The sequence below is a fragment of the Poecilia reticulata genome, linkage group LG5, assembly GCF_000633615.1.
Source record: "Poecilia reticulata strain Guanapo linkage group LG5, Guppy_female_1.0+MT, whole genome shotgun sequence".
In the NCBI taxonomy this organism is placed as follows: Eukaryota; Metazoa; Chordata; class Actinopteri; order Cyprinodontiformes; family Poeciliidae; genus Poecilia; species Poecilia reticulata.
Genome location: NC_024335.1, coordinates 11,654,943 through 11,669,967, shown reverse-complemented (window position 1 = coordinate 11,669,967; position 15,025 = coordinate 11,654,943). Strand labels below are relative to the sequence as shown.

At 37.2% G+C, this 15,025-nt stretch overlaps 1 protein-coding gene and 2 long non-coding RNA genes across 4 annotated transcripts in view; 1 reads left to right on the top strand and 2 right to left on the bottom strand.

Moving 5' to 3' along the window:
* Positions 1 to 15,025, top strand: part of LOC103464721 (metabotropic glutamate receptor 4-like) — a 177,370-nt gene that overhangs the window by 65,214 nt on the left and 97,131 nt on the right. The gene's annotated exons all lie outside the window — the stretch shown is intronic.
* LOC103464720 (uncharacterized) overlaps positions 1 to 15,025 on the bottom strand; it is an 86,752-nt gene that overhangs the window by 8,545 nt on the left and 63,182 nt on the right. The window lies entirely within an intron of this gene.
* Positions 2,078 to 3,492, bottom strand: LOC103464719 (uncharacterized). The gene is made up of 3 exons (XR_533695.2): positions 3,332 to 3,492; positions 2,950 to 3,212; positions 2,078 to 2,370 (listed from the first exon to the last, which is right to left on the bottom strand). It is a non-coding gene; the product is annotated as an uncharacterized LOC103464719 (long non-coding RNA).

Genomic DNA, 15,025 nt, shown 5'->3' with positions numbered 1-15,025 from the left:
ATTATTTGTTTCCCTGTAAGAATAGCAGTCAGCCTTTCTACAGATATCATAAAACCAGGTTACCTGAATGGGAATAATAAGGAATCGCTAATTAGTCATTATTGCAATTTTACACTTCCTTAGAGGTATGAACGTCTGCAGCAGCACCACATCCAACACCAACTGATACATTCTGGGAAAATGAGGTCAGATAGATCTCCAGATTACCTACATTCTCGCACAAGGTTCAAATGAAAGGCAGATAAATAAAACAAATCATTAGTCTCTCTTATGTCTGCAATTTATAGATCATGTATTATCCTTTTCACAGATCAAACATATTGCTTTGTAGGTGTGGAAACAATACAACCTGAGTTCAGGAAAGAAGAAAATGTTTGATTCGGAAACTTGTGAAAAAGAAAAGCCAAACATGTTTAAGACTTTTATTGCATTTTAAGTTTTTTTTTTTTTTAATATATAAGAAAGGCCTTTAATTATGATGTGATTCTTCTAAATGTGTCATTTTTCATAAACCTGTTAGGTAAAATCGAATCCTGGTGCGACCAACAATATAAAATTGACAAAAGAAAAGAAAAAAAAAAACATTAATGAGCCTATTGTTACATGTCTGTAGGCTACAATGCCATACAAATGTATTTTTGCACATTGGCCTTTTCAATATTGCTTTTTCATTGTATTACCCCCTATTTCTTATAACTGGAAGATTTTTTGGGTATGTTTCTATCACTATTGCACATCCAAAAATGCCCAGTCTTTGCAAAACTGTTAAAGCGCAGTAAGATTGAATTTAGAGAGGCTGTGAACATCAGTTTCTGATTCTTCCCACCAGTTCTGAACTGAATTTAGGTCAGGACTGTGGCTGGTCCTAACACAACATAAGAGTTAATATTAGAGACACCTGAGGATAAGAATGTTTATGTGTGGGTGGTTTAGTAAAGAAATAAAATAAGGTCCACAAGTCTTTCGACTTAAAACTGCTTATTTCTAAGCTTCAAGTAAAAGCGAGTAATATGAAAATAATTTATCTGTTTTACTGTCAAGTAAATCTGTTTTTGTGCTTAAATACGAACAACTTTAAAAATCATTAAGATAAATTCCTTGCTTTTGTGGAAAAAACTTGAACACTGCTTACGACTCTGAAATGTTATAACATTCACTCATCTATTTGTTGAAAAATCTGAGATGCAGAGCAAAAGCATTTCTAATTTTTTTAACCAACGCCACAATCAGAGATTTTCCTGTGTTATATCCGTTTCATAAATGGTGTCGAAAGTTTTTAAGTTATTTCTATATATCAAAGCAATGCCAATTTTTCTAATGGATATTCTCCAAATCTACATAAAAATACCAGAACTTTATGGTCAGCTTTACAGACACCATTTTGTCTCTGAGCTTTAAAACCCAATCCTGTTTAACCTGTTTCCACAGTCCTGAGCTGTTTCTTCGTGTTCTTTCATCTTTCTTCTCCATGTTCTTAATTTCCAACCACAACGACAACAGAGGGAAGCCCCCGAATAGCTTGTAGCAGACATGTTTATCACCTTCTTGCAGATGTATGTGACGCTAAATCAAATCTTTTGTGATGTGATGCAGAGGAAGGAGATTTTCCTGTAGTCACTGCTAACACTGGCTACCTTTGACATTCAAGAAAATGATCTGAGGGGAGGGAATCCTATCTGGCCCCTACAGCCCCAGGAGCTTGTAAGCCATAAGTCAGTCAACTCCAGGTCTAAAAGTCAGAGCAGAACTTTTCCAAATCTTTTGCCTAAGGGGATAACACTCTTCTGAATCTGTGCTTATATATATGTATACACCAAGGGGGAGAGAGAGAGAAAGAAAAAAAGAAAGAGAGAGAAAGCAATTAACAACGGAGCTACTGAAGATGTTCAATGTGGGAAATAAAGACTTTATGAATTTGATGATAATTGAATTGTCTGGAATAAGTGTTGCATATAATTGTATTTTTGACATTTCGACGAGAAGAGCTTATTTCTTAAAAACTGAGCTCAGAGGTGAGCGAGATCAAGTTAATTAAGCGTCTCCGCCTTCTAGCCTTTGTAAGGACAAGTGGGAGTATCAGGATGAGGACTTTACCTTTTTAAGACTAAAATTCCTCCTTCTGCATCATTGCCTCCATTTTGCCTCCTCAGTTTTGCAACTTCGATGTCAACAGTTTTGTTTTTATCCGCCTCCCCCATGCTCACTTTATTTCATGGTGTTTTCCTCCGTGGCATAAAGGTCCACTCCCGTTCTGTTTTCCTGATTTGTTTTTGCTGACTCTGACGTTCAGCCTTGCAGTGGCCGAGCGACGTGTCTGGTGTCTGATGCAGACTCCCATATTGCAGAGATTGATAGCATTTGCTCCTTCTGCTGTGAAATAATAAAAAGTTCATTGTGTCAGCATGGGTTATTATCCGGAAGACCACTAAGAGAGGAGGAGTTACTATATGACTAAAACTTGGAAAATAGAGCCATGGCCCAGTTCTAAACTCAATACATTGCCTCCCTGAAGAATACAGTAAAATACGTTTGTTCGTTCATAAATAGTTGAATGGCTTAGCACCAAAATACATTAAAGATCTTTTGTTGTATTGACTTTCCAGACCTCTCAGGTCCTCTTTATCAGGTTCACTCTGAACAAAGAGTCAGAACGAAACATAAAGAAACAGCATCTAATTTCAATGCCTCTCTCTTTATAATCTGGAACAAACTTCCAGAAAACTGCAAAACTGCTGAAATACTGAGTTATTTTACATTGCATTATTAATAACTGTAATATTGATTAATTCTAATGTGAATGACAACTTTTCTTTATTTTCTCTTTTTTTTTGTTTTTTCATTGTGTTATGTCTTATAGCACTTTGAACTGCTGTCCTGTTGAAATATGCTTTACAAATAAACTTGACTTGACTTAGAAGGATAAACAAACCCTCGAACAAAGATTTTTACCTGTTTTCTGAAGGAGTTCTGGTCAAAGTTACTCCAATTAATCCGCCCTACTTTAAAAGGTTCCACTTCTGTCGGGCGTATTCATCTTCGGTGGCCTTTATCTGGGGCCAATGCAATTTTCTCCCCTCTACTACATATCACAGCCACTGTAACCAAACTCTGATGGTGACTAGAGAATGTAGTCCTTCAAAAGAACTCCAGTGGGTATTCATGAAAAATGCATGAGTGCAGACTGCACATGGATGCTCCCTTAAGCTGAGTCTCTGAAAATATGACAGTGACAAACAAGGGTCTAATATGTCACGATCGCGATAAGGAAGAAGAGTTTCTGAATGAATGTGTGGGCGTAGTGCATGCTTATGTATGTAGATTACATACTCACCGAGGCTGGTCACAGTGCTTTAGGCTGAATCCGTTACCTCTACCAAATTGCAGATGTACTATATTTTGTGATCTCTCTCAGAGCAGTGTTGAAAAGCTCTCATTGTTCCTTTTTTCTTGTTGCATGTTAAATTACTGATCATTAGCTTTCATCTTTCCCACATGCCTTTGAAGTAGAGCAACATAAAATGTAAATTATTATTTTTCACTCTGAACATGGATACTCACATAGTCTGGAACTAATCTCACAGACGTAAAAAAAAAAAAAAAAGGAACAGCCTAGGAAAAGTGAAGCTTGGGGACTGTTGGTTGAAGACAATGGTGATATTTTTCTAAAAATTTTTTTCTTCCAAGCAGCAAGTGATTTTGCATTGCATCACTAACCCACTGGGAAACACAAATCTTTAAACCTTTATCAGGTAGCATTCACTTTAAAAATCTTAATCAAAGCAGCAGCTAAAAAAAAAAAAAATTATAATATATGTTGTAAATTCTTCTCTTTTCCTCCCATCAAGAGGGAGGAATTTGATGACCAGCTGAAACCAAGTCTAACACAGTGCAGAAAGACACGGTGCATCTTTGGCAAACAGTGGGTAATGATGTTGCTTTAGGATTTTGATTGCAATATCAGTATATGCAGCAAGCGAAACCTTCAGGGAACGTGTGTGTAAGTTTGTTCACCTAACAGAGAAATGAATTAAATTTAAAAAAGTGTAGATTATCCTATCTGCCACTGCAATAACAATCTTCAGGCACTTGTCAGAATAAATGTAGAAGTATTATTGTCTTTATTGGTCTCTAACAGCAACAAAACAGAGAAAACCAATGTCGCATAAATGCCACTGAGGTCAAATAGAGCATTATTAATCACTGTTTGTCAAACGTCACAAATTCATATTTGACCAAAGGGATGGAAAAGATTTGTTGGGTGAATCTTCACTACTTGGCCAAAATAAAGGATTTAACTGGATTTAACTAAGCAAATAGATACAAGCCTCTTATTGAATAATTACTGCATGGGCTATCATCTTACAACAAGTTTTTTAATCCCAACAGATGCAACGAGAAGTTTCTCATATCCTGTCAAAAGACAAATCATGTGGTTGTGGAAAAGATTTTAGTCGTGTAAATTTAGGCTCAAATAATTAGCATCAAGCAGAGAAAACATCCCAGGTGATTTGCAGGAACTATTAAAATTGAGCTAACAATTGTCCGACATATACAAACCAGAATTATAGTCGGGAACCATCATCTTTGAGCAAGAAATGTGGTTGACAAAAAATCCTAAATGACTGTGATCGGCAACCACTAAAACACTTGGAGAAATCAAACTGATAAACAACAGTACAACTCAGAGTTATGTTTAATTGTGAAAGTAAGAACATTCAATGTCAAGGGAACCAAAGGGATTGGGACTGAACAGCCATGAGAAAATCACTAATCAGTGAGGCTAACTGGAGAAAAATCCTTCAGTTTGAAAGAAAACAGAAAGATTGGACCCTGGAGCAATGGAAGAAGGCCATGTGGTCTGATGAGCTCAGATTGACCCTGCTACAGAGGGATGGGTGCATCAGGGTAAGAAAAGAGGCTGTACAAGCCTGTGGGGGCAGTGTTATAATCGTGGGTAGGTTCAGCAACACCATGTGTCCAAAGAATGAGGTCAGCTGACTACCTGGTTATAGTGCATGATCACAACATTGGAACAATGAATTTTGCCTTTTCCCATGCCACGGGTATATTCCAAGATGACAACGCCAGGATTCATCAGGCTCAAACTGCAAAAGAGTATTTCAGGGAGCCACCACAGAGTCCAGATATCAACTTGAGTGCACATTTTTGGGATGTTCCGGTCAAGGCTTTGTACAGGGTCTTGGCAAAAATGATTCCAGCACTGGACAGCAACATTGCAGAAGCTTATGGAAACAATGCCATGGCAAATGCATCCCATAATCCAGAGGTTCCCAAACTGTGGGGCGCGCCCCCTAGGGGGGCGCCGTGCCATTGCAGGGGGGGCACGGGAAGCCGTCTTAATGAAAAAAAACAAAAAAACATGAACGCTGTATGCGCTGGGTTTTTACCTTAGAGTGGCCAACTCTCTGTTATTCCTATGTAAATTCGATACAGTAGGGGCTTCCACACTTCCCATATAAGTGTCCTCTGGTCACTTTTATCAGCAGTTAAAACAGTTTAATCGTTGTTAACATGTGGTAACCTGTTTTTCCAAGCCGCCTTCAAACGCAACATGAGCGCTATGACGCTCGCGCTGGGTTTACACCTGTGTGGCAGTGAAGGAGACCTGCTGCTGCTGTGCGGAGCTACGCAGATGTGTTAGAATCATGGCAGCAAACCAGCAAAACGCAAAGAACTTTTCACAGTTTTCCCCCCAAACTAACTGAGTTGAGTAAAGCTGTTGGAACAGGTACTACTGTTGTTGTCTATGTTCAGCTACGTACATTCATTTTACCCCCATAAAAGTCGATTCACCCCGCCCCCCCCCCCCTTCACATAAATATACATTGTTCAACCAGAGCTATTTGTAATCCATAGGGGGCCCATAAAATGTTTGGAAACCACTGGGGGGGCTCAGGAAAAAAAGTTTGGGAACCACTGCCATAATCAAAGCAGAGGGCAGTCCAGAGTTTGTGACCATTTTTAATGGTGACTGGTTTTGACCAGGCAGGGTATTTAATCTCCTGACTTAAATTACATTGAACACTTTACTAAAATTTATTTATCTGTATTTCACACTAAATGTTTGCACAATTGCTAAATCTATATTTATTTATTTGATGTCATATTTTGACTGCTTATTGCTGTGCTTTCACTAGTACATCCTTGCCAAATCTCCTTGGTATAATGTCATTTAAACTGCTCAATTCGTGACTCATCCCTGTTTCAGGAAGAAAAAAGGTCACATTAAATTAGGGTTTATATAAAGCTACCTGCACAACAGTGAATTCCCATGCTCTAATAGCACATTTTAAAAAGGCAAGTGAATAGTTTTGAATATGTATGCAGGGAAAACCACTTTGCCATTTTGATGGCGTGTAATGCCCCCTGCCCCATCTCCTTATGTGGGAAAGAAGATGATGTCATTACACATTCCTCACAGATCACTGCTTCTGAAATATCTCCTCTTTGAGAAATGGATACCTCTGCTTAAAAGACTCAAGCCAAAAAATACAATCCCTAAATAAATCTTTCCACAACTTTAGACCTGGTTACTGTTGTCCCAACTGCCAAAATCTGTAAGGCTGCCCATCAGTCTGGGAATTGCAGAAGGAATAATTGAGATTACAACAGGTGGCACCGCAGCCAAACAGAAAGCTCCCACTTGCTAATATTTATGTTTCTTCTGCCACTTTGGGCCCTGCGTTTGTGGCACAATTCGACATGCAGCCTGCAGTGTTGCTAAAGATTTATATCCCAGGTGGGCCTGTTCACAATATTGGACATATCTGTAATATTGGACAGCACATAAAGGATACTGATCTATTTAGTTGTTATAATTCCATATGGGCAGGCCATTGATAAGAGCTGTCTAATTGAAACAGCAAGTTGAGAAAGGGATCGATGGGTACAGAAGAAAAGAGAGTTTTCCTTGTGAGACTCATATTATTAGATTTCATACAGTCTGATAACCCCTTTGCTTTTGATTGATCTTTTCCATTTCAAACATTTAGGCCTTGGATCAATGGTTCTGCCCTGCAGCTATGACTGTTGAAGAAGTACCAGAACATGGTCACTTTCTACGGCCGGAGTTTGAGGGAAACTGCATTTTCTTACAGTTGCAACACAGAAAATCTAGCTGAGCGACTTTCCTGCTGCCTGTCTTCAGCATCAAATTATGTCAATTTAAGAAACAGAAACATGTTTCAAGTTTTGAATAGGAATTAAAAAAATAGCCCTGCTGTCCAGTGGTTTTCACGTTATGTCATCTGATCTCTCCCCAATGCACTCAGAAAAGATGTGGGATTTGGCCATGAAGGGAGGAATATAAGCAGAGCTAAGTGCCTATCTCTAATTCTCCCAGCCCAGTCTCTAGAGAGTCCTGCTGGAGCTGGTGGGTGTAGCTATATGAACCATAGGGCTGGATGAAATGTAATGAGATTAGTAAGTACAGTACACAGGAGGAGCCATTTTATGGTCTTGCATGATGGGTGTAACATATCTGCCCTGAACTCATTTTTTCTTGCTGAACTCATCTTCGGGGTAGGCAATATGTGAAACAGTAATTATACAGATTGAATTAGTAGTGAGCTGAATTCCTCTGGCTTTTGTTATAAAGAGCTTAAGCTTCTTCAGATTTGGTGCAAGGTCATTTACAATAATCTATGTTCAGTTTGTTAAAGATAACAAAATCAGAGAAACAGATTTATTTATACGAAGAGCTTCTGTGTTTTTCCTCCAGTCAAGCAGATCGCACACAAGGCATTTTGAAAGTATGTTATTAATTGCTACCAAGTGACTACACAAACAAAAATACAATTAAAGCAATCCATTAACGTATTAGAATAATAATCTAATAAATTTAATCTATTAAGTCAGGACTTAGATCTCAGACTTCAGACACAACTGTGTTCCAGCTCAAGTTGGAAATGCTTTTCGATCTGGTGATTATTGAGCTCTCTATTCAGAGTATTGACTATGAGCAACAAAGTCTAACAATACAGAACTCAAGTGGCATTTTATGCATTCAAATATTACTTCCATCTGTCCAAGTCATAACACTAGTTTATATTTGCAACTTTGGAGTTGGAAAAGTCACCTTCAAAGTGCAAATGGACCACAAGTTACTCTGTTTATTTTATTTTTGCATTCATGTTTATCTATCTTTAGATCAAAACACTTTTGTATCTACATCCACCACATGCATTTTCAGAAAACATCATGTGGGTAGAAGACATTTCTTGTGTATTCTCAGAAAAAAAATAGACATTTAAGAACAGAATAGATCAAAGTCATGTTTGCTTCATTGCTGGTTCTTATGCATTTCCGTCTTTTATAATTCTTCACTTATTTGTTTGGTGTCTTAGGTGTCAGCCAACCTCCTGTCTTCAATTGCACATGCATGTCTTGAATGCGTGACATTTTATGTTGAGCACATGTCAGGTACTTTTATTTAAAATAATTGCAAACTAAACTTAAAATCCTGCTAAAATGAAAATCCTGCTAAAATGATGGACATAGTTTGAGTGCAAGTTTTCTCTCTCATAAGTGTGGTGCTTTTACTTGGCTGCACAAGATGGGAGAGTTTTCAATAGCCAGCTTTTATTTCCCAACAATTAGGCAGCCAAAAGGAGAGAGCAATCCCATTTTAGGACAGCTGTTCACACAAAACTGAATTACAAACGGGTTGCAAAGTGTAAAATGGGCAAATTGGCAATGCAATTTCTGTCCATGTGGAGTTGAGGTCTGACTGACAGATTCAACATGTTGATGATGATGTCACGCACTGCAGTATGATAGCACAATCAAATACAATCTTGATAATAACAACTTCTCAAATTAGTCAAATATCTTTAGAATTTATTTGTTAAAAATAAAATACAGGTCAAAGTAAAATGTGTACATTGTGTCCATATTCAAGTATTTATTCAGAGAAGTGTAAAAGTAGATTAAATCTATACCTAAAAATATACTGCTGTAATAATAAGTTAGAATAAGTCTTAGAATTTAAAACGTGGCTACAATAACAAAAATCTAATTGAAACTGTAAACAAGTAATGAAAAAAAATCTAACACGAAAAGAAAACCACAAAAATGTTTGCTCAGCTTCAGTCTTCTAGGCATAACATATAAAAGTAAATGAGGACAATAGGTTAAGTTTTGTGGTTGTAATATGACAAAATGTGGAAAAGTTTCAGGTCTGTAAACAATTTAGCAAAACACCACATTTTCTACATGACTTTGGAAGATATGATTAAGTGTCTTACATTAATTCTTTATAATTCAATTGGCCAATGTTGACCTTGAAATGCCTAACAACCTCACAAAATGTGTTAATTTGTGACTTCGTATTTGTCATATACAAACAAATTTTTTTACACTTCTGTCTAGGAAGTAAAATTTTTAAATCAGACTTTTGGGTTATTAAAATAACAATCATAGGAAAAATATTTAAATATTTCTCTTATTTTTGGTCTTAAATATTTTTTTCTTTTTCCAAAATGATATTATGGAGTTAAACATAAAGAACAGAAAAGAAATGTTGTTCTTAAAGGCGGAACAAGCAACAAGTCTTGCCAAGTGAAACGCCATATTTTAACACAAGCCCAAAAAAGGAGGGGAAAAAAAACAACCATCCATTTTCTCTTTTTAGCCTAATAAATTGGTACATGCAATAGCTGCGGACATATTGAATTAACAACAAAAATAAAAGTAACAAATGTGGTTCAAAGGTAAGAGCTTAAATAAATGAATGCCGCAAGCAGAAAAAACCATCCTGAGTTTAACTGTTTTTGTCATTATTGACACCACAGAGCAGCTCGCTTATAACAAATGAGACTCTTTACCCTCTAATCAGGGTTTAACTTCCACAAGGACCTTAGCGTTTCCCAGACCACCTACACTAATCATTCAGACAAGCTGATCAGGAGAAGCCCTCTCATGGTCCGCCTTGTTGATGTGGTGCCTCATTTAAACCCATCTGCAGGTCATGTTATTTAAATGAATGGAAAAACAGTAGAAATACCCTCGCTGGCTGTAATTTGCATTTCATGGCTACCGTGTGCTGCAAAGCTCATTCTGATGATTGCTCCCCTAGTAAAGTTAAATGATAGGTGTTCAAGGTGGGTTTGGCCACATTTGTTTTCCTGTTTTATTCACTGGTTGAAGCGAAAACTCCATAAATCTTCTTGTTTTGGGCCATCTTGCTTACAGTCATTACTAATTAACATGTTTTTCAGAACTTGCCTTGTACAATAATAATTATGCATGAACCCAATGATCTTTGGTAAGGAATAATGAGCGTACCAACTAACTGTTGCAGGAACATTGCTTACAGGCGATTAGTAAACTCTGTGGTGAATAAGGCTAAGATAAAACTCTTTTTCTCAGATTTTTGTTGTCTGCACTGGCAAAGCTTAGAGTTCTAACAGGTTTGCTTGAGGAGCTGGGGCAATAAAAGTTTTATGGGGTGAATCACTCAGATTAAAACATGAATGGAGTAAGGATGGTAATAAATTTTAAGTTAAATCTAAGATTGAAAGGAAGAGCTAATAAGTTGGAAAGATGTGGCTGTAACAGTTTTAGATGTTTCTCCTAAGTTTTATCATTTGAGAGAAGGAGCAGTTAAAATTGATTTTGTTTAATAACTGATTAGTAATTTAATACTGTCCAATTAAATATTTTGTTAATTAACAAGAATCTTCTCCCAAATTAAGACAATTAAAGGAACCACTGAGTTGGAATTGGCGTATTTTTGACATTCATCTCCAGTAGAGACACACTATTAATATCCATAAGATAAAACAAAAAGAAAATTCTCTAGTATAAATCAATATATAAAAAAAATACTTACTGATTGTTTAACACGTTTGTTTTATTACCTTCACTTAAAGAGAATAAAAACACCACACAACATGTTAGTGAGAAATGTAATTTTAAAAAGTGTATTTGCTTTTAACTCCATGTATTCATCTTACCCTGCATGGAAGTTATCTGCTTTACTTAAATCTCCCACGAATGTGTGGGTCACATCATTATTTTGAATTAAAATTATAGGAAGTTAAAAATACATGTTTCATAATGTCAAAAGACACACACTACTTCTACAAATGTGTGAAAGAATGGGTCACTTTCAGAAGGTCAGTGAAGTCCATCGTGGTGCCATAGTTTGTTCCCTGTGCATATATTACATGGCTGAAATACAGTAGCATCGTAACAATGTGGAAGCAAATGGGAACAACAATAACTCAGCCACAATAAAAACAAAGTGAACAGCACATGCTGAGATGCCCATTGTGCAGAAGTTCCCAGCTGCCTGCAGATTCAATGGCAAATATCATGCAGTCTTTAGATTAGGTCAAAAACAGTAGAGCTTTATCGGAACAGGTTTCAGTAGTTGAACTGCTGTAACCAAGCCTTACTTCACTAAGTACAATGCAAAGTGTCAGATTCAGTGGTGCAACACACACCACAGTCACTGGAGTCTAGATTAGTGCTGAATGCTGTGATGAATTATTGGTTTCTGTTAAAGAAACTCACAGTGTTGCTGCATATGAAGACATTTTGGACAGAGCTGTGTCCTTTGGGATCAGTTTGTAGGTGGCTCATTCAGACCCAACATGACTGTGTACCACTGCATTAAGCATGGTCCGCATGGACAAGACATGACCAAGTTTGGTATGGAACAATTGGCAAGCACAGAGCCTACCTCAAGCTGATTGTACACATTTGGGACAAATTAAGACAGTGGACTATGAGCCATGTCTTCTTGTCCAACATCAGTGTCTGACTTGAGAAATGTTCAAGAACATGGATAAAAAATACCCATAAACAGCCTTTCTAAAAGAAATGAAGTAGTTGTAACTGCAACGGATGAGCCAGTTCCATGTTTCTGGCTTTCAAATAATAATCAGACTCAGCTTAATTAGCCAAGTTTGTGCACAAATAAATAATATGACTTTGGTTTCACTTTGCTCTCAGTGAAGACATTTAAAATGCAGATATATAGAAGTTAACTTAAAAAAAAAGTAAAGAGAAACTTGTGGCAATTGTATGCTTTTTATGCAAATATGCATGGTATTGACTTGGGCACTGACTGCAAAGTGGTGATCAAAGTGAAAGCCTTGGGTGAGAAACTATCCGTGGCAGTTGTCTTTTCTTTCAAATGTTACTCTGTAGCACCAAGTTGCAGTTTGTGTCCAGAATGTGTAAGGTCAGCAGAAGCTTTAGGGAAGGTCGTCATGGCTAACTCTCTCTGCAGACAGAGCTGTGATGCACCACACAGTGATGGGTGTGTACAGTACAGACTGAACAATGAAACTGTGGAAATCACCATCCAGTCCTGTGGAGGAACAAACTCCTGGAGTTGCTGCAGGAAGTACAGGCTCTGCTAGGCCTTCTTCCAACAGCGTCTATGTGTGAGAATCGTCTCAGTTCCCGAGAAAGGGCAGTTTCGAAGGGCAAGTAATCTATTAGTCAATAGGCTGGTGATCCAGAATTTCCCAAATTAAGTTTGTCAGCTAGAAGAAAAGAACACAGTGTCTCTTCACAGTCTGTTTGAACCCGTAGACTAATCAAACTTATTGTCAAAAAAAACTGACTAAAATGTGAATGAATTTAATGACTAAAATAAATAAACCTCTTAATGACTCATTAATTTATTTAGATGCACAATATTACATTCTATTTTTATCCTAACATCATGATGACGGCAGGATTATATTTTAATAAACTTTGTTTTTCCATCTGATTAAAAATATCAAGTCATATGAGTGTGTTTTTTTTTTAATCTCCAGAATATATTACATTTTGTGCCTCTGTGTGTGTTATAAAGTAGAACACAAACAAACTTTGTACATCTGCTGTGTGTGTGTGTGTGTATGAGGTCTGTGTGTTTTCCCATATGCAGTAACCACACATTCTCTCTGCCTTTAAGCAGCTGCTGGATCGCTCCAGACCGTGTTTTGTTCTAAATTGTACAGTGACAATAAAGATCTCTCCATCAATCTATTTTTTCTGTCCTTCTCTGAAAGCTGTGTGTGAACTGCCAGGCCCTCCCACCATGTGTCTGGTTGCCTGAGCCTGCTGATCAAGGAACACATGCCAGAAACAGAGTGTCCAGGGACTCCATCCCAGGGCTATTTTAGTGTCGCGGTGACACATTTCCTCTGCCACCCTTTTCTAATGTGTCTGTTTTAGCCCTTATCACATATAGGGCTGGTGAGGGTCTGAGTATTTGACATTGACATAAAATATCATTTTCCTTCCAAATGGAAAGGTAATGATTTCTTTTTACAAAAAATTTAAACTTAGGACAGTACAGCATTTTCAAATGTAAATATTTACTTTATATCATTTACATAATAACCTTAATTTTTACTTGCATATTAAGTGTACAACAATCATCTTGGAACATTGGACAAAATCCACCCTCTCCAAATCAAATCAACTCAGATATGACAATGAGAACATATCAACTCAAAGTTTTAATTACATTTCATGATACAAAGCATGACAATGTATAAGAAAATGGAAAACACGTACAAAATATAATAATAATAATAATAATAATAATAATAATAATAAATAAACAACATATGCCACTATGGGGCACATTGGCTTGACAAGTTTATTTAAGCAGAACAGAGAAAAGCGTGCATCACAATGAACATGTTAATTACTCACTATATCTGACTTGAAGTGTGATAGAGGGATCTTGTTAGAAATATGCTGCACCTTTATGGAGGGGAAAAGCAGGATTTCATGGGAAAAGCTCATAGCTCTGAGACTTCCATTTTCAATGACTGACTGTGACCAATAGCATTTTCTCCAGCTGTTGCAATTCTCCAACTTATTCTTGAGGCTGGGGAGACTATCTTACTGACTTGCCAATAAAATGTGTGTTGCCACTGGGAAAGAGCGGGAACTGTCAATTGGTTTTACCTTATCTACCTTAAACATGCCTCTGCTGACTTCATGCCTCTACCCATTTCTCTTTTATTGCAAGTTTTCATTGTTTTCTTTTTACATATGTGTACCATTTTCTATGTGCACCCAAAAAAATCCATTCAATTCCTTAAAATTAATGATCATCCATGGACTAACACAAGGGAAATGAAAAACTGCATTTAGTGAATTGAAATATAAAAGATTGTGTTTTTTTTTCCTGCACTGAATTTCAGACTGATTTAATTAGTACCTTAAATATCAACACTTTGATTGTATCTTGTGTGCCAAGTAGATTGCATGATAATCATCTTACAGTTACATATAATTGAGTGTGCATGCACTTTTTGACAAGGGCCAAAATCTCTTCATCTCTGGAGATGAGAGGTCAGGTGAGGAAGAACGTATCAGCTTGTGAGTGCTCTTCAAAAATCAGAGCTCCAAAACAGTTGTGGAAATATGGATGACAAAGCCTGGCCGGGGAATTACTCTCAAAGGATCTGATTGAAAGCTTGTGTCAGAGAGGCGGCAGCAATCAAAGAACTTGTGTTTTTCAAGTCGAAAGAGACCATGTTGAGAGCATGATAAATCCAACATCCTGATTCTCCATTCAAAGGCTGCTATTTTCAACTGTTGGTAGTCCTCATCGGTGTTCTGCTCTTGCTAACATGGTACCTCCATCTCCCCTGTGCACAACCATTTCTTTAAATGTCACAAAACAGGCAGTGCATTGATGCTTCAGCTATATACAACCTTGTTACCCCACAAGTTAAGAGAATTGTAACAATTAATTGATAATGTGTGACTAAAAAATAAAAATAAAAAATACGGTCAGCAGCAAAATATTTTTAGGTCAAGGCAAACTGACAAGAAACTTCTCTTCTTGCAGAGTTGTTGGGGAAATTACTGAGTTATTGACAAGCTGCCTGCTTACTTGTAAAGCTGCCAAGCTGCCAATTAGCAAAGCACAGAACACCTGCCTGCTTCAGGGAAAAAATATCTCCTGCTAACATTGCTCAAAATGACAGTATTATCCTTTTATAATTGCCACAAAGGGCATTTTTTGGTTTTGACATGCCAT